Raw genomic sequence first — 24034 nt, 5'->3', positions numbered from 1 at the left:
GCACCTCTAAAGCACTCTGCATGCAAAACCCTTGTGTTAGGCCGGGCATGGTGGCACACACTTGTAATCCCAGTACTCTGGAGGCTGAGGCAGGAGGATCGTTGCAAGTTCGATACCAGCCTAGGCTACAAAGTGAGCTCCAGGCCAGCCTGAACGGCATAGCAAAACCCTGTCTCAAAAAGACCCAAAAAAAAAAAAAAAAAAAAAGCCATTGATATATACTGTGACAAAGCCAGATGTTGTAAACATGCTACATGAAAGTAGCAAGACACCAGAGTCCACATATTGTATATTTTTCTCCATAGATCATGTCCAGAATGAGCTACAGAAACAAAGTAGATTGCCATTTGCCTGAGGCTTGGAATGGGAATTGCTGGAGAAAATGAGGGGTTGCTGCTAAAGGGTATAAGAAATTCTTTTTGGGGTGGTAAGAATGCTTTAGAATTGGTCATTGTGGTGCTTGAACAATTCTGAGTGTACTTAAAACTATTGAACCATTGAATTGTACACTTTGGGCAAAATTAGGTTATGCAAGTTATACCTCAGTAAAGCTATTACAAAAAATTCTACTACTTAAGTTATAAATTATTAACAATTCCTTTTTCAGATCTATCTAAAACTCTGGGTTTTCTAGGAAACTTCTTACTTTCTGCTTTCTGAACCATTCTCAGTTTTTTTTGTTTTGTTTTGTTTTGTTTTGTTTGTTTTTTCTCCGGTACCGGGAACCGAACTCACAACCTTGTACTTGCCAGGCTGGCGCTTTGCCACTGAGCTAAATCCCCAGCCCTATTCTCAGTTTATATTGGACCATTTAATACTTAATGAATTGTTTCATGATTTTTATGTGTGAATTCTGATTCTCCAGTCCCAAGTCCTTGAACTGTTTCATCATTTGGCCCCTCTTTTAGCATTGCGATCAGTGGCTTTATTTACCCACAGAAGACCTCTGTTGCTTGGTAACTGTATAAAAGGACTTAAAAGATGTTTACTCAGCCTTGAAAATCTATATCATATTTTAGATTTTGTTAGCATTTATTATTTAGATAATTCTGGAACTTCTGTGTAGATGAACTTAAAATGTTTTTTATCTATGATGTATGGTAGCCATTAATATAATAAAGTGTGTGTGTGTGTGTGTGTGTGTGTGTGTGTGTGTGTGTGTGTGTAGTTGTATCTTGGTATCTCCCTCAGGATATGGATACTCAGGAAAGCAAATTTAGCTTCAGTTCCTGCCTGCACAGAAGTTAGTTCATTCTAGCTGAAATTCTAGATCCAAGTGTTTGAATTGTTGTTTACTAAATAAGAAAGATTTACTGATTTTTTTTTTCTGTTGGAACTAAGTAAATGCTTATCCTCTTTCATATTTTCCTATTCCAAGGAGAGAGGTCTTCAAGAGCCTACAAATCTGTGGAGATATGGGTACTAGTAATGGATACTGAACAGTTAGTTAGTTCCAGCAGAATAGCACTGTCATGAGGATGCAAACATCTGTTGTTATGCCTTATTGTTAGTCCTGTAAGGGATAGTTAGGAGAGTAGATACATAGTGATTTTCCTCCTTGTCATCCTACCTCCTGCTTTAAAAAATATTTCATTCAAATGTAAATTCAGGGAGTCTTGTCCGTGCTTTCTTCACTGTTGACAGTTGTTTCTCATTCAATTCTTGTTCAGAAACTCTTTGCTGGGTTCATGGAATCTTTTAAGACCCTTCTCAGAAGAACAAGAGATACCCTTTTCCAAGGTTAACTTTTCCTTTTGTAAGTCTAGGCTGCAGTTTGCCCTTCTACTTTTCTTAATAGAGCATTTTAATAGAATATATTGTTTAGCTACCTTGGAATTAACTCAATAAAATATTAACGAATGTACTAAGGCTTGAAAAACCCAGTGGTATGTGTGTAACTTATCAAGCTTTTGGTAGCTTCAAGAGAGTAGCAGGAATCAAAGCAAATTTTTGAAGAAAAACTGTTCTTCATGGCCGGCTGCCTTGGTAGGTATAAAATATTAATATTTGTACAAAAGGCTACTGCTCTCAGCAGAGGCTCTGAAACCCATCTGGATATCTTAGGAGGGCAGGAGGCATGGTAGAGTGGAACACTGACTCAGCAGAACTGCTCAGGGAGCCCCTAGCCATAGTCCACAGCGAATCCCACAGAGGTGAAGTGGTCTCACTCTGGAGCCTGCTTTTGTTTTTTCTGGAATTCATGTGGGCTTCTTACTTTCTCAAGGCCAGGTTTAAAAACGGTTGAAAAAGTATTCTCCAGGGCATTTTTTGTTCTCCTCAAGTTGCCGCTCCATTTAGGAGCATATTTGGTTAGAATTGTCTTCAGTTTCTTATTTTATGGAGGTGTGTAAGTCCACCTTCAGCTAGTATCCCAGAAAAACCATCAATCTCAGGACCAGGCTGAGGTTCTTTTCTCTTCCTTTTTTCTGTTCTGTAGTTTTACTGAAATTAAATCTAAGAAAACACAGTTTGTGTACAGTTACAGGATAACAAAATTTGTGAATCAGAAAACATAGGTTTCTACCTTCTGTTGTGAATTTTGAGGAGTGTGTAGGCCCTAAATGTTTGTGTCATACACATATTATTAAGATAGTTTTAGGTAAACATTACACCAAATTTTCTGTATTACAATTAGAAAAATGTTCTCTTACATGATTAGTTTTTAATTGTCTCATCATAGTGTACTGCTAATTTGACTATACAGTGCTTGATATTCCATTCTTGCTTTTGTATGTTTATTGTCTAGTCAAGATGTCCTTGTTGCACTTTTCCTGAGGTAACTGAAGATCTGCTTGATTAGGTTCTGAAGGTGATATCTAGTTGCAACTCAAGCATGTCTGACCTGAGGTCTCCTTGTGGTACAGAATGTACTTACTGATCTCACCTCACTTGACCTGTCCAGTTAATGTGCTCATAAGTAAATTCCAAGTTGGAGCTTTTCACCTTGACTTGAAGTAGGCTGTTGGACCTTTGTCTGGCATATGGTTTATCATGGATAGAGTCCATATAGTGGTATCCCATGTAGAATACCATTGTAGAGTATAACTGTGCAACTTCACTTTTTCTTTTATTTGTAAAGAAAGCATGGGGCAGAATAGTCCATGACAAATCAAGCTCTGTATTCTGCTTGTAAGGGATTTTCTTAGTGACCTCTGATTTGATGTATTTTCAGTGAGGCTGATCTTAACCAATCGCTAATACATTTTTCTTTTGACTATCTTGATTGAACCTTACTTAATAGCTAATTGGCCGGGCGTGGTGGTACACACCTATAATCCTAACACTCAGGAGACTGAGGCAGAAAAATTGATGGGAGTTCAAAGCCAACCTGGGCTACATAGTGAGTTCAAGACCAGCCTGAACTATGCAGTGAGATCCTGTGTCAAATTAAAACGAAAACAAAACAAAATAGCTAATCGAGAAAATCAGCAGGACCCAGATCTTTGGTACTGGTCTGCATAGTTACTTCAGTTTTTTCTGTACTCCTAACCCTGAGAAAATTATAGTTTAGAGAACAGACATTAAAATTTAATTAGAATTCTTTACTTACCTTTTTTAATCATTACAGTTTTTAAAGTTAGGTTTGAAATGTGTCCATCAAGATATATTCACAAACTATTGCAGGTTAGGTGGCCCTGTTTCTGTTGATCTCAAGGTGCCTACTTGATAGTCATCTTGTAAATTGGTTTTTACAAATTTTTAACCTCTTCATATCGGAAAGAGTAGAAATTCTGATTTTAATTTTACTTTCTGACTTTATTTTATGATCAGTTATTGTTACTAAATACTAGTAAGCAAAACATTTAAAAAAGGATGGTAATGAAATGTCTTCTTTGGGATTTCTTCCCTTGTAACATACTCTTATGAGTGTGTAATAGCAACAAAACAACACAGCATTTCTGTTTGAAATTGGCATAATTTCTCAGGCAATAACAGGATTCATATCTAGAATATATAAAGAACACTTAAGTACTATTTTAAAAGATTTCATATTCCTTCTTTAAAAACCCATAAATAATAAATACGCAAAAATTTAGGCACTGTACAAAAGGGAATATCCACCTGGTAAACAAACATATGAAAAATACTTAAAATCTGTAGTTATCAGGGGAAATCTAAAAAAATGAGATGTTGGTGACAAATATAAAGTAAGAAAAATCCTTATGTATTTCCGATAGAAGAGTAAATTATTGCCTTTTATCCTTACTTCTGATACAAACACTTACAACATTGCCGCTATTTTAAAGCTGTCACCTATCAGAGCAGATGCAAATAAGGAAATTACAAAGTTGACATTTACCTTAAATTATCTCATATTTAGCACTCTTTATTTTCATGGGTAGAAGTGTGTTTCTAGTTGAGAGCAAATTCCTTCTACCTGCAGAACTTCCTTTAACATTCTTGTCACATACTTCTGCAGGCAGTAAATTTTTTTTTTTTCTTTTTTTGCCTAAGGTCATACTAATATTTGAAACATAATTTATAGGTTGACTTTTTTTTCTTTTCAGCACTTTAAGTGTACCACTCCACTTTCCTCTGATATTCATAGTTTTTGATGAGAAGTCTGCTGTAATTGCTAGCTTACTCTCTAGCATGTCTTTTTTCATCTAGCCATCTTCAAGATTTTGTCTTTTTCCTAGGTCTTTAGTCTTTAGGTAGTCAGTGGCTAGGGTGTGTCTGTGTGTGCGTGTGTGCACATATGTCTATCTCTCATGAATTGTTTATCATGTCCTTTGAGCTTCTTGTACTGGGATTTAGTATATGTTAGTAATTTTGGAACATTCTCAACCATTATTTTTTCACATACAATTTTTCGGGGGGCTCTTTTTGAGACAAGGTTTCACTATGCAGTTCAGGCTGGGCTTGAACTCACTTTGTAGCCCAGGCTAGCCTCAAACTTGCAGTGATCCTCCTACCTCAGCCTCCCAAGTGCTGGAATTACAGGCATGTGCTACCACACCCAGCCTCTATTTTCTTTCTTAATCCATCTACTGTAGCAGTTACATATGTGTAAGACTATTCAACTGCCCCTGGATGCTTGCTTCTTCATTTTCCACCCCCCCCATTGTGATGCAGTTTGAGTAATTTCTATAGCTCTAGTATCACGACATATGAAATACAGAGATTTTTTTTCTATGCTGGCTCTCTAGTCTCAGACCCCCGCCCCCAGCCTCCAGAACCATGAAAGAATAAGGGAGTTTGTTTAAATACGAACAACAACAAAAAGAAATGCAGAGAAATCCATAGTTGCTTATTATAGTAAAACTGTGTGAGCATAGGGAATTGAGGAACAGTCATAATAAAGCTGCTGAAAAATAAACTGTCTAGACAAAAGGACACATTTTATTAAAAAAGCAATAAGACTAAAAACTTGATTATTAATCAGAAACAATCTAGAAAGAGTTAGGGTGGCATATCTAAAAGGGCATAAAGAAAATAATTTTAAAATTACAATGCAAACGCAAGGGAACTACTCTTCAGAAATAGAAAGAAAATATTTTCATGGAAATAAAAATGAAGAAAACTTGACACCTGCAGGTTTGTACTAAGCCGAGTATGGAGATAAAAACAAAATCTCCAAAGCAAAAAATTTCATATAGGGAGAAAAATGCCAGAAATACTGGTAAACAGGACATAATAAAGTTGCAGCTTACTGACTACAGAAACAATTTTAGTTTCTTCTGTAGTTTAAACAACATAAGAGCAAAATGGATCACAGTAATAATGAAGGACAGTAAGTGGAGCAAAAGTTTTGTGTCTGAACCTGCTGTGCAAAAAAAGTCCATGTTGCTACTTTGTGTAGCCTTAACTGTCCTCTCAAAATGCTAACACAGAGACTGCTATGTTCACTTTTTTGGCACAAAAATGTATTCTTTGGGTACAAAGCTACTAAGAGATTTATTTGAAAAGATAGAGAATCCTGGTAGCTAAAAATTTTCAACACACTAGCCAGAATGGCTGCATGTAAATCGTTACCCAGGAGCTAAATACCTGAGAACTAAATATGAAATAATTTACTTAGATCTGATATGAAAGGTTTCATTTATTTATTTTTTTGGAACCTAAACTTAATATAATATGTTTTCATCTATACTGTAAAGATACACAGAATTCAGAGACAGGTTAGAAAACAGTATTCTGACTGCCAGTCTTATTTTTTTTTAAAGGTAGAAAGTTGGCCTTTCTGCTGTAACTCAAATCAAAATGTTTTGTAGCCAGACTTGATGTCATTATACCAGCCAGTTGTTTGATAGAGTTAATGGAACTATGCTTAGTGCAGTGTTCACCTGCTTACCTTATGAAATCAAGCTAGTCATTTGTGTGGGGCTCACAGGAATGGTCTGCAGGCTTAACCAGGTAATTAGAACAGCATGTGGTGACAGCTCCTAGTTTAAATAGTAATCCAGCTCTGTCCAGAAGGATTATTCACCCTTCTATTTAGACACATTTTTCTATTTATACTGAACTTTACATACCAATCTACACTTTGATTTCTTTGGTAATGCTTACAATTGAATGTACTCATTACATAATTAGCATCTGTGCCACGAATGACCTTTTATCTTTCATTTTACTAATAACAAGCACGTAGATTTTCTTGTTCTTCCTTGAAGCCTTTCATGGCTTAGTTCAGTGATGGGGAACCTTTTAGAGCTCTCAATGATGAGAAACAGCTTGCTGCAGCATGTGTGCCATAGGTTCGCCACCACTGGCTGTGTCAGTCACGGAACAACTCTTGTGCAGTTCACTTAATAGTACTTACCACTACCCCCCCCCGCCCCCAGATTAACAATTTAGATATTTAAACAAGCAGTGTTAAACTTTTTGTTTAAAATAATACTTTTTATTGATTCAGAATAGGTTTGATTACAGAGGACTTAAAATTGTAGGAATTTTAAAGTATAGTTTCTGGGGGCTGGGAATTTAGCTCAGCGGCACAGCACCTGCCTGGCAAGTGCAGGGTCGTGGGTTTGATTCCCGGTACTGGAAAACAAAACAAAAGTACAGTTTCTGATAGAAGAGTTTCCAGCTTGTATGTCAATTTTCTAAACTTTTGTCCCTTTTGAGATGCGAAAAAGCAAATTTACAGAAACAGTGATTTCCTCCATTTTTAAATAGATTTGAATTTATGGTTTTTCTTAGCATTTTACATAGTTACATCTTTTGTGTGAACTCAGATTTTCCAAATTGCATGTTTTCATTTAATTAAATAATGTCTTTTCTTTATATGAAGTACTCACCTTTTCCACCTTTACTCAAGCCTGTGTGGAAAATGGGAATGTTAAAATACATGAAAATAACCTGAGAAAGACCATTCCGGTTGATTGGTAGACTTTGCTTTACTGAAAAGCTGCTCAGTCTATTATTATGGGGCACGGTACCCTTTTGTAGTTATTTTATTAGGGAGAAAAAAAAAAATATATATATATATATATATTTGCATTTGTATGTCAAGATGTAAGGAATGTCTAAGGAAGAAGTTCTGGAAAGCCAGCAGAGGGAGCACATCATGTGTTCACTGTGTTGTCTTGAAAAATATACAGTGTGTTTTTAATGTTTCTTGACCAGTGTAACTAAAAATAAGTAAAATTATTTTTCTAGTGTGGTTTAAAACTCAATGTAAAATAAAACCAGAATGGAGAAGAAAAAAAGATTGTCAAAAGCTGTAAGTCAGTCTTCTTCCCTAATGGAGCACTTGAGGTATGTGAAAAACTGTCCCATCTGAACAGTGGTTCTCAAAGTGGAACGGCTCAACGAGGTGTTTTTAAAAGTTGAATTAACCATTTCATAAAGGAGGAATTGAATTGAGAAACCAGTAAGAATTGTAGCTTATTCGTACAATGATATATATTTTACATTAGTGACGTTTAATTTGACAAATACAGTTGTTTTTACACAGTCCCTGACAAGGGGTTTTAAAGAAAGTACCATATAATAATGAACTATATTTAATTAGAAAATTTAATGTGAAACGTACCTCAGACATACTTGCTTTCTGGGAATATATCCTAATCCTTTCTTCCACTTATTAACTGTATTACTTAAGTAAGTTAGTCTCTGTGAGCCTTAGTTTTCTCATCCCTGCGAGCCCCTTCTTTGTCATTATGGAAAGAAACCAGTGGCTACAATGTTTGATACTTGGTGATCAATCAGGTTATTGAGCAGGTGATGGCAGTTACTTTGTTTTGTTAATCCTTGTCATGTAGACAGTACTTTCTTTGATTTTTATTACTGTGTACACTTCTTTCTTAGCTTAAATCAAGTCAGAATGTGTGTCTTCATAATCTTATGTAAAAAGAAAGAGATACTTAGAGCTGTGGGCCAAAGGTCAAAAAAGGGCTTTTGGTTTTTCAGCATGTCCATTGGGATAGACTTTAGCATGGTTATTATGTTGAAAATAAGAAACCAAGGAGGAGGAGCTGATTAGCTTGAAGTGGGCCTAGGCCACCCTATTGTGTATGTCTTTCCACCAGAAATTGGCAGTCCAGATTAGGTACATATATTAGGTTTATCCAGGTTTGGGGGAGAAGGTTGCTTGTAGAGCCTGTGAAACAAGACAGGAATTGGAGATTGGTAACAGTAATCAAATAACAGATTACAGAAATTTGGGCTAGGTGGAAGATGAAATAAGACCTGCAAGATGCTAATTGCTTGAGGCAGGGTGGACTGGGGAAGAAAAGCAAAAATAATTGGAATAAAGGGAAGAAATACAAACTGTGGAAAGGGAAAGTGGGTGAAGTGAAGATTTCTGAAATGTGGTGTTTTCAGTCCTGAGGGTCAGGTTATTGCCTTGGGAATTGTTAGCTGAAGTGGAATGGAAGATAAATGTCATTAGAAATGAGGTGTGAAGGCTCTCTGACTTCTTTGTCTAAGGTTGTCTGCAGGATGAAGATGAGGACTGCAGTTCCCATTTATTAGATTTACTATGTGTTGGGCCCATTGTGTGTATCTTACCCATTAACTCAACAGAAAGTCAGATTAGACCAAAATAAAACCCGTTGCTCTAAAATTAGGTTGAATAGAGGAGAGGATTTTCAAGGAATTAGTACATTTTCTTGGGAATTTCTGACTGTTCATCAAGAAATGTAAAGTGGAAACTTGGATAGTATGAAGGAGACAGCACTATTACTAACAAAGACATAGTATTTAGGTTCCTCTGTTGACCTTTAGAACATACAGGTGGAGACACTACCCTTTTTACTCACATACAGGTGAGTCTTTCTTTTGTTTGATCTCTTGACAGCCAGGAAAATGACCCCTGTTTTAAGTCTCCCAAGATTTGTGTCTCAAAAACAGATGAACTGTAAAACTCTCAAAGAGAGACTGTGCTCAAGAAATCTGAATGTTATGTGATATTTCTTACTAGTTTCTAAAATAATTTTCCTATCCCCTACAGGCAGTACAGCCATTGGCAACTTTAAAAATTATTTCATCCCACTGTTTTCTAGAAGGAATGGAATAGAAAAATTGTAAAAATAATTCTTGCTTTAGCTGCTTGTTCTTGGAGTTTATTGCTCTTTTAAAAATTTGTTTTATTTTAGTGTAAGCTTAAACCCATCTACATCTGTATCTTCTGAGAGTGTAGTGATTCATAGTGACTACCAGTAATCAGAAATTGAATTCACCTGATTATCAAGGACTACTTTTTGCATTAGATGAAATAGACATCATGATAAATATTCATAGAGTATATAAACTAGAACCAATCCAAGCAAATGACTTCTTTGTGTGAAAGGAGATAGTATATTCTTCGTGGGTCTTTTACATCAGGTTTGAAATTTCCTATTAAATGTACAAGGTTGTTACTGGTTGCCTTACACCTAATTAATGTTATTAGTCAGGAGTGAGTGGAAATTAAGATTTTTACACATCATAAGCCTGGTGAAAGGTTGATTTCTTGTTGATTTTTGGGGTTCATAAATACAGGTCAGCTTTTCCTTCTTGGTGGGTTTTTGACACTTTGATGCATGAGATTGTGGAAATTTTGTACATACATTAAAGTTCCTTTTCTTTGGTGAACTGTAACCAAGTTAAAGGATGCAACACAAGGGCAATAAGAATTAAAGTACTTTTGATTGAGAAGACATCTTTATGTGTGACAACCTAAACCTCCCATTATGTTTGTTTACTTTACAGTCTCATTTTCAAAATATATAATTATAGCCAAGGCATTTTTCTCTAAACCTCAGTTTAACAAAGGATTTCTTCCTTCTCCTGCTCTAATTTTGCTTATTCAGGCCAAGCCTCATGGTTTCTAAGCAACCAAGATGATACATGGCTGGGCATGTATGTGCAGTGTTTAAGTGATTGTGTATTTTAGCTTTGAAGCCCTTAAAAATCTTGGAAAAGGGGTAGAGTAGTACATTTTCTTATGTACCCACATATTCGTGTTTAAACATAGACAAAATATTAAACTTACGTTGCTTAATTGGTATGTGAGAGTTCCTCATTAGCAGAATTCTTTACATTTTCTTTTTCTTTATGTAAAAAATCCTAAGGAATTTATTTTTAAAAGCAGTAGGGAGGGCCAGGGATGTAGCTCAATGGCACAAGCACCTTCCTGGCAAGCACAAGGTCCTAAGTTCGAGTCCCAGTACCAAAAAAAAACAAAAAAAAACCAGCACTAGGGAGACAACGACATTTACAAATGCATGAACTATACTGTTGAGTCATTAAAGTATAGAGCGTACAGACCACTAATTTAGGAAAGATGCAGGTTCTGTCATCACATAGCCATGTTTTAATTTTCTAGGAATAGTGTTTAGGCTGTGAATTTCTGGAATGGTGATATGTGGAGCTTGATGGACTTCTCCCCAGTGAAATACCCATGCAGTAAAAATTATTGAAAGTAAAACAAAAGACAAGCAGAAAATGGAGAAATTCTTATTCAAGAAACTCTAGTAAATTTTGGTAAGAACAGCAAGTCTGTTGTGTTCCAGATTAATATCCAGCGAGAAATACGGGGATCCCCGACATCCACATGCCCCAGCTTTGGGTTTAGGAGTACAGTTTCATGTCAGGAGGACAGGCTGCTTGCAGGACCTTCAGCCCCATGTGGTAGAAATGCCATTCTAGACAGGTGCAGAGTCCTTGCCCAGAGGACTGGGGCTTTTTCCTTGACCTGGTCCCTAGTCATAGAGCAAGTCCCCCAACCCCTGTCAAAGTACTGGGCCCCACTTTTCCCTTTTTCCATGTTGGTTGTAGGATGCAGGTTCCTAGGTCAAAACACTGGGATCCTTATTGCCCGTTCTCCAGCTTGGTTTTAGGGTGGAGGTTCTATACCACGAAGGGGAGGATGAACGAGGATGTCAGTTGGGCAGAGCACCCACTGTTCTCACCCTTAGCACCTGCATGGCAATGGAGGTTATGCATTGGTGGGGGTCCACAGACCTGTTACCGAAGACTTAAATTTATTTGGAACAAGGGCTAGAGACTAAGGGCAATGTTGAAAATACTGGAACAGTTGAGAAGGAAAGGGCAGCTCTATGATGTATTAGAAGCACCAAGTGAAAAAGATACCCAGTCAGAAATTTAACAGAATCAACAAAAATACAGCCAGAAAGGGCTCTCATGGGATCATACTCATGCCTTGGGGTATGAAAAGGTATGTGTACAGGGTATGAAAACCTGTGTGTATGCAGTAGGTTGTATCCACTCAACCTCAGTCAGAACAGAATATGGATAAGACTTCTCTATGTCATGTACAGGCCCACCAGCAAACGTGGACATTTTATGACTAAAGGAGCTTAAGCATAGCCTGTGATCAAATGCTGACTGAACAGTAAACCTACTCCTACTTGGGAAGGTGGGAAGGGCAGTTTCTAGGAAGCTAGGCTTAAAAATAAAGTGACAGTTCTCTCTAGTGGTATGGAAGACTGTGCGTATACCCAGGGTTGCACCCTCAGTATTAATGAAAAAAACCCCAAGGCACTTTCTCTCCTGAATGCAAGACAGAAATCTCCTGAGATATAAGAGCAAACTCCACGCCATACATACTTTGAACAGTAAAGGCTGACTGTCTAACTGGCTTAAGTACAATCTTTTTTTAATTTAAAATTTTTAATTTTATTAATACATGTTTGCAGTTCGTGCAGTTTACAGTCATCTTGAAGAGTGGTTACATGTACATATCACAGCCTTTTTTAAAAAATTCCCTTTCCTCCCCGTTCCTAGTTCCTCCTTCATTTCCTCTATCCCCCTTTTCATTCTTGTTGATATAATTAATTTTAGCTCATGCTCTGGCATATAAAGTTTACATTAATTGAAGTTATTAGGTTCCTGTACACAGTACATCTTTATTCTACTTATTTTCTCTTCCCTTCTTCATCACCCCTGTGCTTTTTCCCTAGGACTACTTTCCTATTGCAAGAGATCCATCTCCTTGTTCCCTCCTATCCATCCTTATTATCCTCTTTCTACTTTGCCTCATTCTTTCTGGAGTAAGATGGAATCTTAGTGTTGTTTTAATTTGCATTTCTCTAATGGCTAGGGATGTTGAGTTTTTTTTCCCCCTCCATATATTTGTTGACCATTTGTATTTCTTCTGTGAAGTATCTATGAGTTTTTATTTTTAGGTGGTTTAATTTTTTTTTGAGTTATATATTCTAGATATTAATACTCTGAGGAGTAGCTGGCAAAAAGTTTTTTTCATTCTTTGGTTGTCTTTTCATTCTGATTGATTCTTTTGCCGTGCAGAAGCTTTTTAGTCTGACATGATCCCACTTGTTGACTCTTGCTGTTATTTCTTGTGCAGTTGAGGTTCTGTTTAGAAAATTCTTTCCTATACTTATGTCTTCAAGTGTTTTACCTATTTTTTTCTAGTAGATTTAATGTTTCTATTTTAATAGTTAGATGTCTGATTCATTTTTATTTTAATTTAGTGTATGATGGAAGGTAAGGGTCCAGTTTCAATCTTCTGCATACAGATAACCAGTTTGCCCAGAAGCGCTTGTTGAAAAGTCTCTTTCCTCCAACACTGACTTTTGGACCCTTTGTCGAAGATCAAATAACTGATTGTGTCTGGGGAGGTTTCTTTATCCTCAATTTTGTTCCATTGATCACATATCTATTTTTGTGCCAGAACCATGATGTTTTTATCACTATTGTTTTGTAGTATAGTTTAAATTCAGGTATTACTATGCCTCCTACTTTCCTCTTGTTTCTCAAAATTGGTTTTGCTATTCTGGGTTCCATATGAATTTTAGGATTGTTTCTTCAAGATGTATAAAGTATGCTTTTGGTATCTTGTTTGGGACTGCATTGATCTGTATAGCAGTTTGGGAAGTGTGACTATTTTGATAATATTGATTCTGCCTATCCAGGAGTAGGAGCATCTTTCTAATTTCTGATGTTCTCTGTAGCCTCGGTCAGAGTACTATAGTTTTGTTTGTAGAGGTCTTCCGTTTCCTTGGTTAGATTAATTCCTAAGTATTTCATTTTTCTTGAAGCTACTGTGAATATTATTATTTTCATAATTTCCTTTTCATCCTGTTCATTATTAGTATATACAAATGCTAGCAATTTTTTTGTGTTGATCTTGTATTATACTACACTGTTGAAGTTTATTATTAATTCTAAGAGTTTTTTGGTAGAGTTCTTTGGACTTTCTAGTAGAGTATTATATCATGTGCAAATGATGATAATTTGAGTTCTTCCTTTCCTATAAGTTTCCCTTTTATGTATTTCTCTTACCTAATTTCTCTGACTGACTAATGTTTCAAGTACTGTGTTGAATAGAAGTGATAGGGGACATCCTTGTTCCTGATTTTAGGGAGAATGCTTTTAGGTTTTCCCCATTTAGTATGATACTGGCTATTGGTTATCATAAATAGGTTTTATCATATTCAGGTATGGTCCTACTGTACCTGTTTTCTTCAGAGTTTTTATCATGAAGTGGTGTTGAATTTTGTTGAAAGCTTTTTCTGCGTGTATCAATATGACCATGGTTCCATGTGATGTATTTATTGATTTATGTATGTTGAGCCATCCTTGCATCTCTGGATTGAAACCTACTTGACCATGATGACATGATCTCTTTAACAATGTGCTGAAATCTGTTGGCTAGCATCTTGTTGAAGATTTTTGCATTTATGTTCATTAAGGAGATTGGCTCATAGTTTTCTTTTTTAGTTGAGTCTTTATCTGCTTTGGGGATCGGGGTGATACTGGCTTCCGTAAATAAGTTTGGGAGCACTCTGACCCTCTCAGTTTCTTTAAAGAGCTTGAGTAGTATTGTTGATATAATATTCTTAAAGGTTTTGTAGAATTCACCAATGAATCCATCAAGTCCTGGGCTTTTCTTGGTAGATACTTTATTACTGCATCAATTTCATTGCTTGTTACTGGGTTGTTAAGGATATTTACATTTTCTTGGGTTAGTTTTGGTAGTTTGTATGTTGTGCAGAATCTTTGACCAGTAAGTGATCTTAGATAACCCCAGGCCAAGCCCTAGAGAGGAAGCTAAAAACAAGAAAAAATGTCTGAGCGAGACCACTGGGGGTGGCATGCTCCACAATAAATAGACTTTATGGAATTGGTCCAGCTAAGCCACTAAAGCCCCAGAGCAGGGGTAGGAGGAGGCAGAATGTGAATAGCTAGAGTTGATAACATTATGTTGTCTAAAATGTTGTTTTATAGAAAATGATGTAAGTCATGGGCTGGGGATGTAGCTCAGTGGCGTAAAATGCCTGCCTGGCAAGCGCAAGGTTCTGAGTTTGATTCCCAGTACAAAAAAAAAAGAAAAAGAAAAAGAAAAAGAAAATGATGTAAGTCATATAAAGAAGGTGGAGAACATGACCATATGCTGGTAGGGGTGGTAGGAGCAGGAAATAGAAATTGCCTTTGAGAGGGGCCCAAATGTTGGACTTAGACTAAGACTTCAAATTATAAATGTTTCCAATTTATATACTAATAAGTAAGTTTAAGGTAGAGTTTGAGTGCAATGATTTCTCTGGGAATATCAGTAAAGACATCATAAAAAGCAACTAGAGACTCCAGAAGCTAACATTTCAAATACACGAATATATTTTAAAAGGTGAACCATCGTGAGGATATCCAGATGGTATGAAAAAGATCAGAGTTCATCTTTTGTATAATACTTATCTTTTCTCTTGGGCAGACATTTTTATTTATTTTATAACAATCCAAGTTGTTCAGAGCGTGTAAAAATGAAAATCTTACCTAAGGAGCAGGATCTAAACTTTGGTTATATGATATCTGCTTACTCAACATACTTTTTCTGTGAGCTATTCATCAAATAGTGAGTAGGTACCCTCTGGCAAAGTTTTGTTTTGTTTTGGTTTGGTTTGGTTTTATGACAGTGTCCCACTATGGAGTTCAGGCTGGCCTTGAATTATGTAGCTCAGACTGGCCTCACACTTAGGGTGATCCTTCTACCTTCATCTCCTGAGTGCTGGAATTGCAGGTTACACCACCACTCTGGATTCTAGTTTAAAAGTTTCTGAGGTATAATGGGTGTGCACACACAACATAAAATATCAGGAAATACGTACAGAGTGTTTTTAGTGTTACCTGATCACCAAGCCTTGGGATAGCCATCCTGTTGTGTTCTTCCAGATGTCTGACACAGCTAGCAATCTGGGGTACAACAGAATTTCTGTCATGGACAGTTGAGTGTTCACTTACCTGCATATCAGTAATCACTGTATTTTTAAAACCATATTTTAAAGGCTTTCAAATTATAAAGGTAACATTCTGTGCAGGGAAAGTGTGGTTGGTAGACTCCAGCTATGAGAATATGTATATCCATAATGCAGGAATAAACTCTAAAAATGACTTGAAAGGTTTTCCCCTCTGGGCTCATATGTAAGTTGTATAGGGCATTTGTATCCTTCACTAAGTATAAAAACTTAAATTTTCCTTTAATTTGGTGTAATACTTTCTTGACACCAAGAATTTGAGATATGTTACAATGATACACAGCTGAATTTACAAAGTTACAGGTTCATATCAGATTTTTGGTTCTAAGAAGTGTGTGGTGGTGCTTATTTAACAAACATCATAACCACCCAACTATGTATATCTACCTGTGTATCTGTGTATCTATATACCTGTACCTGTGCCTGTGCCTATGTCTATATCTATATCTGTATCTGTATCTGTGTCTGTATCTCTAGATGTATATCTGTTAAGCAAGCAGAATACTAAACAATAAGGTTGAAAAAAGTTTGTTTTCCTTATTGTGTGGTCGGGACAAGCACAAAGGCAAAGTCATTCAAAGCAAAGGGAAAATAAATCAGACTAAAAATGGAATTCCTTCTAATTCATAATACTGTCTGGAGCTCTGTCTCACTTTTTCAACATTATTTTGTCAGGATAGCCATGAACTGTACCAAAAGCTTTTTTGTCCAGAGCCTTTTCAATAATGCCTTCTAGGTAACGTAATACATACTCAAAGGGTACTCAGAGTAGCCACCATCATGAGTGTGATCGGGAAAGAAACATACCACACACTTGTGAGATCAAATGATTTCCAGGGTGTGTCTGTAGTTCCAGGCCAGGCACACAGTGTCAGAATGTCAGAGACCACAGCAGAACGGCTTCCTCAAGACTTGGTGATCACTCAAGTAACACTAAAACACTTTCTACACATTTTGTGATATAATAGGGAGATAGCCCACAACCACCACCCTTTCTTGGTTTGTGTCAGAGAATGTAAAGATGTCATTCAACCAGTTCAGCTGTTCTTGACTAAATCTGCTATTGAACTGGGCAAACTTTGGGGCTCAGCCTGTTTTTGAGGATTACTCAATTCTGTATTTGGGTTATGCACCCCCAGTATCTTCATACACTGCTGGTATTTTGGAGAACACTGCTTTACACCCAAGTAAAATGAGCTGAATTTAGAGAATGGTACAACATAAGCATAATAAGTCTGTAAAGGCTAGATCTTGGGATGATGTATAACCTGGGTTTCTAGAAATTACGTGTTAAGTTTAGAGTTTGTTAAATAGTATCTGCTGAAGTTAGAGAATTCACGCCTTCCCCATGTGTGATGAACTGGGGACTTTAAGCGTCTGAAATTTGTTCATAACAACTTGTGGGGACTTTCCTGTTTTGAACTGTGTATTATAGCAGTCAATGGTATCTCCAAGGTAGAGGACAGAGCAGTGCATACTGCTTTCTTTTCCAGTCTTCATTGGCATCCTATAAGTGAAGAAGACTGTAGTACCTCTGCCTGTTTCCTTGGAAGTTGTATCCATCTTCTAAATCAGCATATTGAATATCTGCTATACTTTCAGAAGAGAAGAGCCATTTTGATCTGTCACTTGGAGTCCCAAGATTGAGCCTTTTGGTCATAACTCCCAAACACGTTTCTAGATAAAGTGTTCATTGTACTTTATTCATGAGATTGCTGTTAGTAAGTGAGTGAGTGTCAGTGCGGGGCCTTTTCCTGCTGATGGGGAGGAAATCTGAAATAAATTTCTCATATTTTATATCTGAAGTAATGTGTTAGAAAGCAGCACACTTGACCAGTTGGGCCAAATCACAGGGAAGAAAAAATAAATATAATGCCCCATGGAGCAGTAATTAGTTCTGCTCTGAAGCCCCTGCATGGCGAGTCCCCAGCCAGCCCTCCTTGATAACTGGCTAGGAAACCACACAACCACCCTAGCAGAGCAGAAGTCCATTCCCATTTAAAAGATGGGTGCTTGAATAACTTTTTGAAAAATTTTGCATGATCAGCATTGACTATGAAGTTAGGTTATGTTGATGATAAAATTGAAAGGCATCAGCTGTTAGGTAAAAGGTACATACACTTTAATGTAGACAGACACGACAGCTTAGCATACTCAGGAGACACAGTAGCACTTTCATTGTGATGGCCACACAGGATGCCCCCAAACGGCACATAGCCATTGCTGATATTCCTTAATTAGGATGAGGACTGTTTGGTCCATTTAAGAATCTCACCTTTGTCATTGCCCTGAAAAGTGGGTGTGTAGGTTGTTCTCTCATGCTGCCTTGTAGCTGTTCTGGAGATCAGCCAAATGGCTATCTGTTCCCCAGGCACAGAAAACTGATCACAACCCAGTGTGTTCTTGAATGTTTACTTACAAAGTTGGGTGAAACAGATTAATTTTCCAGACTGCACATCCTTAGTCTTTTCTTACAGGGGGTGACTTTTCCTTCACATGATGTTAATATGTGCTGTCTATGAAGGGGTTGTATGGAATGGTATGAGCTGATCAGTACAAGTGCCAAAGGGAGAGAGAGGTTCATGGGACCTTGTTCAAGGGAGTTCACTCTTGGGAGAGAAGGGCTTCAAGCATGTCTTCAAGAATTAATCAGTCGATCCACTCTGTTGGTTTCTTTTACCTCATCTTGTCTTTTTCTTTGCCACTACAGCTTTGAGGACCACTGATAGCAGAAGTAGCTGTGCTACAGATCTTTACTCCCTCTAGTCTCTAAATTTCTCATATTTTATATCTGAAGTAATGTGTTAGAAAGCAGCACACTTGACCAGTTGGGCCAAATCACAGGGAAGAAAAAATAAATATAATGCCCCAGTCCAGTAATCACTGGAGCAGTAATTAGTTCTGAAATGTATTTCAGATTTCCTCCCCATCAGCAGGAAAAGGCCCCGCACTGACACTCACTCACTCACTCACTCACTCCAAAAATGTTGACACATTTTTCTTGCCCCCCCCCCCCCATGGTAAAGGCTCAGATGATAATATGCACTGTGAGCTTGTGATTGTGTCAAGGACATGCTCCTCATTCTTCTCATTTTGCTTTATGAAAGGGCTCATACCTTTATTTGATACAGATGCACAGATAGTTTTAAATTTGTAAACTTTAAATGAATCTTACCAAGTAAAATTGAAAACAATACGCCCTTTTAATTGGATTTAAAAAGAATCTATAAGATAAATTGTTCATAAAATGGGATAATTTTGGATGGCAAGGTTCATGCTAGGCCTCTAAGGAGGATATTCTGGGGCAAAGTCTCTATAAAGATCTTTATATGAGAGTGGTCAACTGCAAGTCATTTCCCCCGTCTGATCCTTTAATTTTTTTTAAGAGGAGAAAGCAAAAGTTTCTGGCATGACTTAGAAGACTGAGAATTGTCACCTCTACCTTTTCAGTGTCAGTGTCAACAGACCTTCATAGTCATTTGTCTTTGTCAAGTATTAACAGTCTTAGGTTTAGTTGTTATTCTCGATTCAAAAGTCTTGGAAGCAAGGCACACCAGAAAGTAACTGAATGTATTCCTTTGTACTTTCCTTTGGGTAGCGCTGTCTTTGAATATTTTGGTTTGAACAACTTGGTTTAAATTTGCTTGATTTGAAGCTTAAGCCAACTGAGATCTCACTGCTTTTGCTTTTAAATTAGAAGTAAAACCATAGAGGTTAAAATGAATAGATTTGATTTTGTTTTTATGTAATATAGGTTGTTTTATGTAAGATAGATTGCAGTAAGACCTGTATTGGATTTCTCAATCTGCGATCAACAGGGTATAGTGTCAGTGTTCTAGAATTTCACAAGTTTGAGAAATCCTGTCCTAAAGTTTGCAGGTTCAATCTTTTTCTCAGTGTTTCTTTGTATTTTGTTAAATTAAAGCGTGGGAGTCTTCCTTTAAAAGTTAGTGTCATACCACTCTTCAAAAAACCTTCTTCCTGCCAGGCATGGTGGCATCTGCCTGCAGTCCCAGCAACTCAGAGACTGAGGTGGGAGGATCTCTTGAGCCCAGGAGTTCTGGGCTGCAGTGTTCCATGCTAATCAGGTGTCTGCACTGAGTAAGGCGTCAGTATGGCGACTTCCCGGGTGTGGGGAACCACCAGATTGCCTAAGGGAAGGGGTGTACTGACCTAGGTCAGAAAATGAGCAGGTCAAAAAAATCTGCTGTCTTACTAAAGGATAATCTTACAAGACTCTGAAGATTATTTGGAAAGAATGGCATTATCTGAGAAGATCTTGTATAAAATCTCAGACTTTTGTGAGGCATCAACAACTCGTAGCAACATAAAGGTTATTTGCCCATACCCAAAACATAGCCATTGCATGTACCTAATTGGCCACCCTTTCCTTCTTTTGTTTTTCTCTCCCTTTTCCTTAACTTTTTCTGTACACATTTTTTTTCTAACTTGGTTAAGGATTTATTGTTGAAGTTTCCTAGGAATTTGCCTCAAAAGGCACAAAGGGAGTATGATATTCATAAAATTGAATAATACTTAGAAGTTAAAAATGAATATATCAGATGCACAAGAGTTAGCATAGATGGAAGCAAAAGCTAATATTGGGGAAAAATTAGTAATGTGACACATGCAGTGCAGTACCATCTGTATAAATTTTAAAAGCCAGCACGTGGTAATTCAAGTATAAATGCATGGCATACAAACAAATATTCCAAAGTCATGATAGCACTAAAGAGATCCATGGCTTTACTAGTAAATACATATGTATTATGTACACACGCAAATATAACAAATATTGAAATTAGTTCATTCTAGGTGATGGGGCAAATAACTACTTACATTTTCTGTGTTTTGTTTTTAGTAACTTTGTAAATATGTGCATACTGTGCTATTTAAAAGTCTATCATGAACTAAGTATAGAAAACAATATTCCTCTTTCAAAGTCTCTCATCTGGACATTACCATTCTTGAACTTCTGGTGCATCTCTGTTGAGACTTTTTGGGAAGGGAATGGCTAAAAATTCTTAAAACTATAAATTATATTTACACAAATAGTATATTTAACATAGTACTTTATAAGCTTGTACTTCTCACTTTTTTTCCTTGTTCACCTTAGTCTGTCTCATCTGTTCAGGGACATTTTGGGTTTAACATTGTTACAGCAAAAGTTTCAGTGACTATTTTTGTATATACATCTTTTCTTAAAAGTTTCAATTCATTATATATATTTTTAAATTTTGATAAAATTAATATATCATGTAAATCACCATTTTAACATTGCCTGAGTATATATTTCAGTAATGTTAAGTACCTTCAAATACTTGTACAACTTACCTCCAGAACTTTTTTCATCTTGCAAAACTTAAATCCTATAGCCATTAAACAATAGCTGGCCATTTTCTCCCCCTCACAACCCTGACATCCACCATTCCCCTTTTTGTCTCTGTGACACAATTTCACTACTCAGATGTGGACACTATTTGTCTTTTTTTGTGGTTGGCTCATTTTACTTAACATGATGTCCTCAAAGTCCATTGATATTGTGGCCTATGACAGAATTTTCTCTTTTCAGCTATCCAACATTCCATTGTATGTATACACCACGCCTTGCTTATTCATTCATCTGTCAGGGCACGCTAGAGTTGCTTCCATGTACACAGCTCTTTAAAACTTTACTTTGATTTACTTTCAAAGTATTTTGGTATTTTCCTTAAAACAATATTCTTGAATTGGAATTGCTTGTTTAAAGTAAAAGTGACAAAAAGATATAAGGTGCACTCATTATTTATACAGATTCAGCACTGGTTTTGTATGTTTGCATGCTTGTACATACTCACATGCATCTTTCCTGACCTCTGATGACATTATGCCCCTTTATTCCTAAATATTTCCTTGAGAACAAGAGCATTCTCTTAGTCACAGGGCAGTGATCAATATCAAAAATTCTGATACTAATGCAGTTATCCATGGTTAAATTTTACCACATATGCAAATAATACCCTTTTCATCCTCCATCCCTGTCTGATTCATTTCTTGCATTTGATTGCTAAGTTTCCTTAAGTCCTTTTAGTCTGGAATATTCTCTTAGCACCCCCCGCCCCACCCCTTTCAGGCTAGCTCAGCCTCCTGAGTGCATTGTTTTTCTTGACTTTGACATTAGTGAGGAATACAGGGTAGTTTATAGGATGTTTCTCAATTTGTGTTTGATTTTTTTTTTCCATATTTCAAGTTACATGTTTTCAGAGAAATGTCATGAAAGTGATATCAGGTCCCTAGTGCATCATCATCAGGAGGCATGTGATTAAGGTGGTATTCTCAGGTCTCTCCACTGTACAAGTACTATATTCCCATTTTAATTAACAAGGAATTTGTGGAAGATGTTTTGAGACCATGTGAATGTCCTGTGTCTCATCAAAATTTCACCCGTTAGTTTTAGCATCCACTGATGATGTTCTTTAACACAATTTCTTCTGTTTACTAGTTTGCTTTCTACTGTAAGGAAGAACCTTTTCTTGTCTGTTTTTAATTATATTAGTATAAACTCATGGATTTTAGTTTTATTCAGTAAGTTACAATCCATTTGTATTGTTATTATTGTTATTTTATTCCCATTTGTCCCATATTTGGCTGGTGGGAATTTCTACCTTCTTCTTTTCTTATTATGTTAGTATTTTTTATTCACACATATTTTGGTACTTGTTTTCCTTAAAACAATTTTCTTGAATTGGAATGGCTACTTTAAAATTTCAGACAATATGTGGACTAAATTAAAACATACTTTTGGTCAGTTTGAGGGGGGAATAATATACACCTTTAAACTGTGTGTGTTTGGTTGGGTGTGGTCATTACTGGCTTTCAACTAGAAACATCTGCAAGCAAGGGAGATGAAGACAAAGGACGAGTTATTTTTCTTTCAGTGCCATTCAAGACTGAAAGTTCACCACTATTTGAATGGCTGAATCAGTCTTTTAGATGTATTTTAAATAATAGATAACAATATATAACTTATATTTAAGTAATAAAAACCTACTGGGGAAAGTTATGAATTAGCATCCATGGTGGTGGAGGGGGCTTGTTTCTCCTTTAGAATCAGATGATAGTTTTGTGTGTTTATCACTTAAGCTCTTGTCACAGTGATGAAGATGCCAGGAAAGATTGGTTTCTTCCCTTCTCTGTGCCTCAGTTTCCTCAGTATATAAAATATTGTATAAGATTATGGCTATGATGTATAAGAAATAAATTTTACATTGTGATACAATCTGCATATTTATATATACTTCATAGGTACTGAAAATTGAGTGTTAAAAGGCATAAATTAACCTTACTACATGCAGTGCATGCTGGTATTTTCTGTTTTGTTTTTCTAGAATGCTGATGACATCTTTGACATTGTTTTTCGATCAGAAACTTGAAGTAGATTATTTCTAAAAGCTCTTTAGTTCAAAAAATTGAGTATATTCTATGAAATTAGTCTGTGAAGAGAGCATGATACAAAGAATAGCTTCTCCTGTATGGATAGTTTTGCACAACTCAACAAAAACCAATGCAATAAAAGTCCATTCCAAAGTCTTCAGTCTGTCCCTGTGATTACAGTCACCACTAGTGTAAGTCAGTTTTGCTGTTTCCCACTCCACCTTTATTTCAGCGCTACAGATTGAATCCAGGTTCTCGGATACAGTAGGCAAAGAGCACTGCCCATGAGCTATATTTCCTGGCCTATATTTTCCTCTAAGTGACTTTGTGTACTCTTCTCTTTACACACATAATAACATACTAATTACTATTTGTGACACAGATATTTCAGAGACAGTGTTGATTTAATGAAGCAGTTTTATTATTAGATTTCAGTTTGGTTGAAAGTGAGACTAATCAACACTCTTTACCTTTTTCTGGGGAATTTGTAGGGTGACATTTACTTATCTGAACTGACTAGTATTCATTCTTTGGTGATCTTGCAGAAGAACTTGTGCTCCTAAGTACTAAAGCCTTGTATTTTCTGTTCCTTTCTTTTTGTTTTCTTTTACCCCTCCTCCAGTACTGGAGATTGAACTCAGGGCCTTTGTAACATTCCTAGCCCTTTTTTTGAGACAGGGTCTTGCAAAATTTTTAAATTACTCAGGCTAGGCTAGGCTCAAGCTTATGAATCTTCATCTGAGGTATCTTTAATGCCTCAGCAGAAAGAAGACTTTGCTAGAGAGAGGGTAGTTTTCCTTTTTATTCTGAGTTTTAGTTTTTAGGGAGAAAGATGTATGCAGTTTAACATCTAACAAACTGATAAACACAAAATTAAAAGAGAAATTGGGAATGTGCTACAGTCTTCTTGACATGCCAGCCCTTTCCCTTGAGTTTGTGCTGTAATGTAAATGAAATTATAT

The 24034-nt window shown here is 36.6% G+C and overlaps 1 protein-coding gene and 1 pseudogene across 1 annotated transcript in view; one reads left to right on the top strand and one right to left on the bottom strand.

Annotated features, from left to right (window-relative positions):
- Positions 1–24034, top strand: part of Zfand3 (zinc finger, AN1-type domain 3) — a gene marked incomplete at its 5' end in the record, with an annotated part of 197308 nt that overhangs the window by 78519 nt on the left and 94755 nt on the right.
- On the bottom strand, positions 7225–17319 carry LOC102029556 (annotated as a pseudogene).

Source organism: Chinchilla lanigera, unplaced genomic scaffold, assembly GCF_000276665.1.
Source record: "Chinchilla lanigera isolate Chin_1 unplaced genomic scaffold, ChiLan1.0 scaffold00036, whole genome shotgun sequence".
Classification (NCBI taxonomy): Eukaryota; Metazoa; Chordata; class Mammalia; order Rodentia; family Chinchillidae; genus Chinchilla; species Chinchilla lanigera.
The sequence above is the reverse complement of the archived record's forward strand: the minus strand, read 5'-3'. Positions and strand labels throughout refer to the sequence as shown.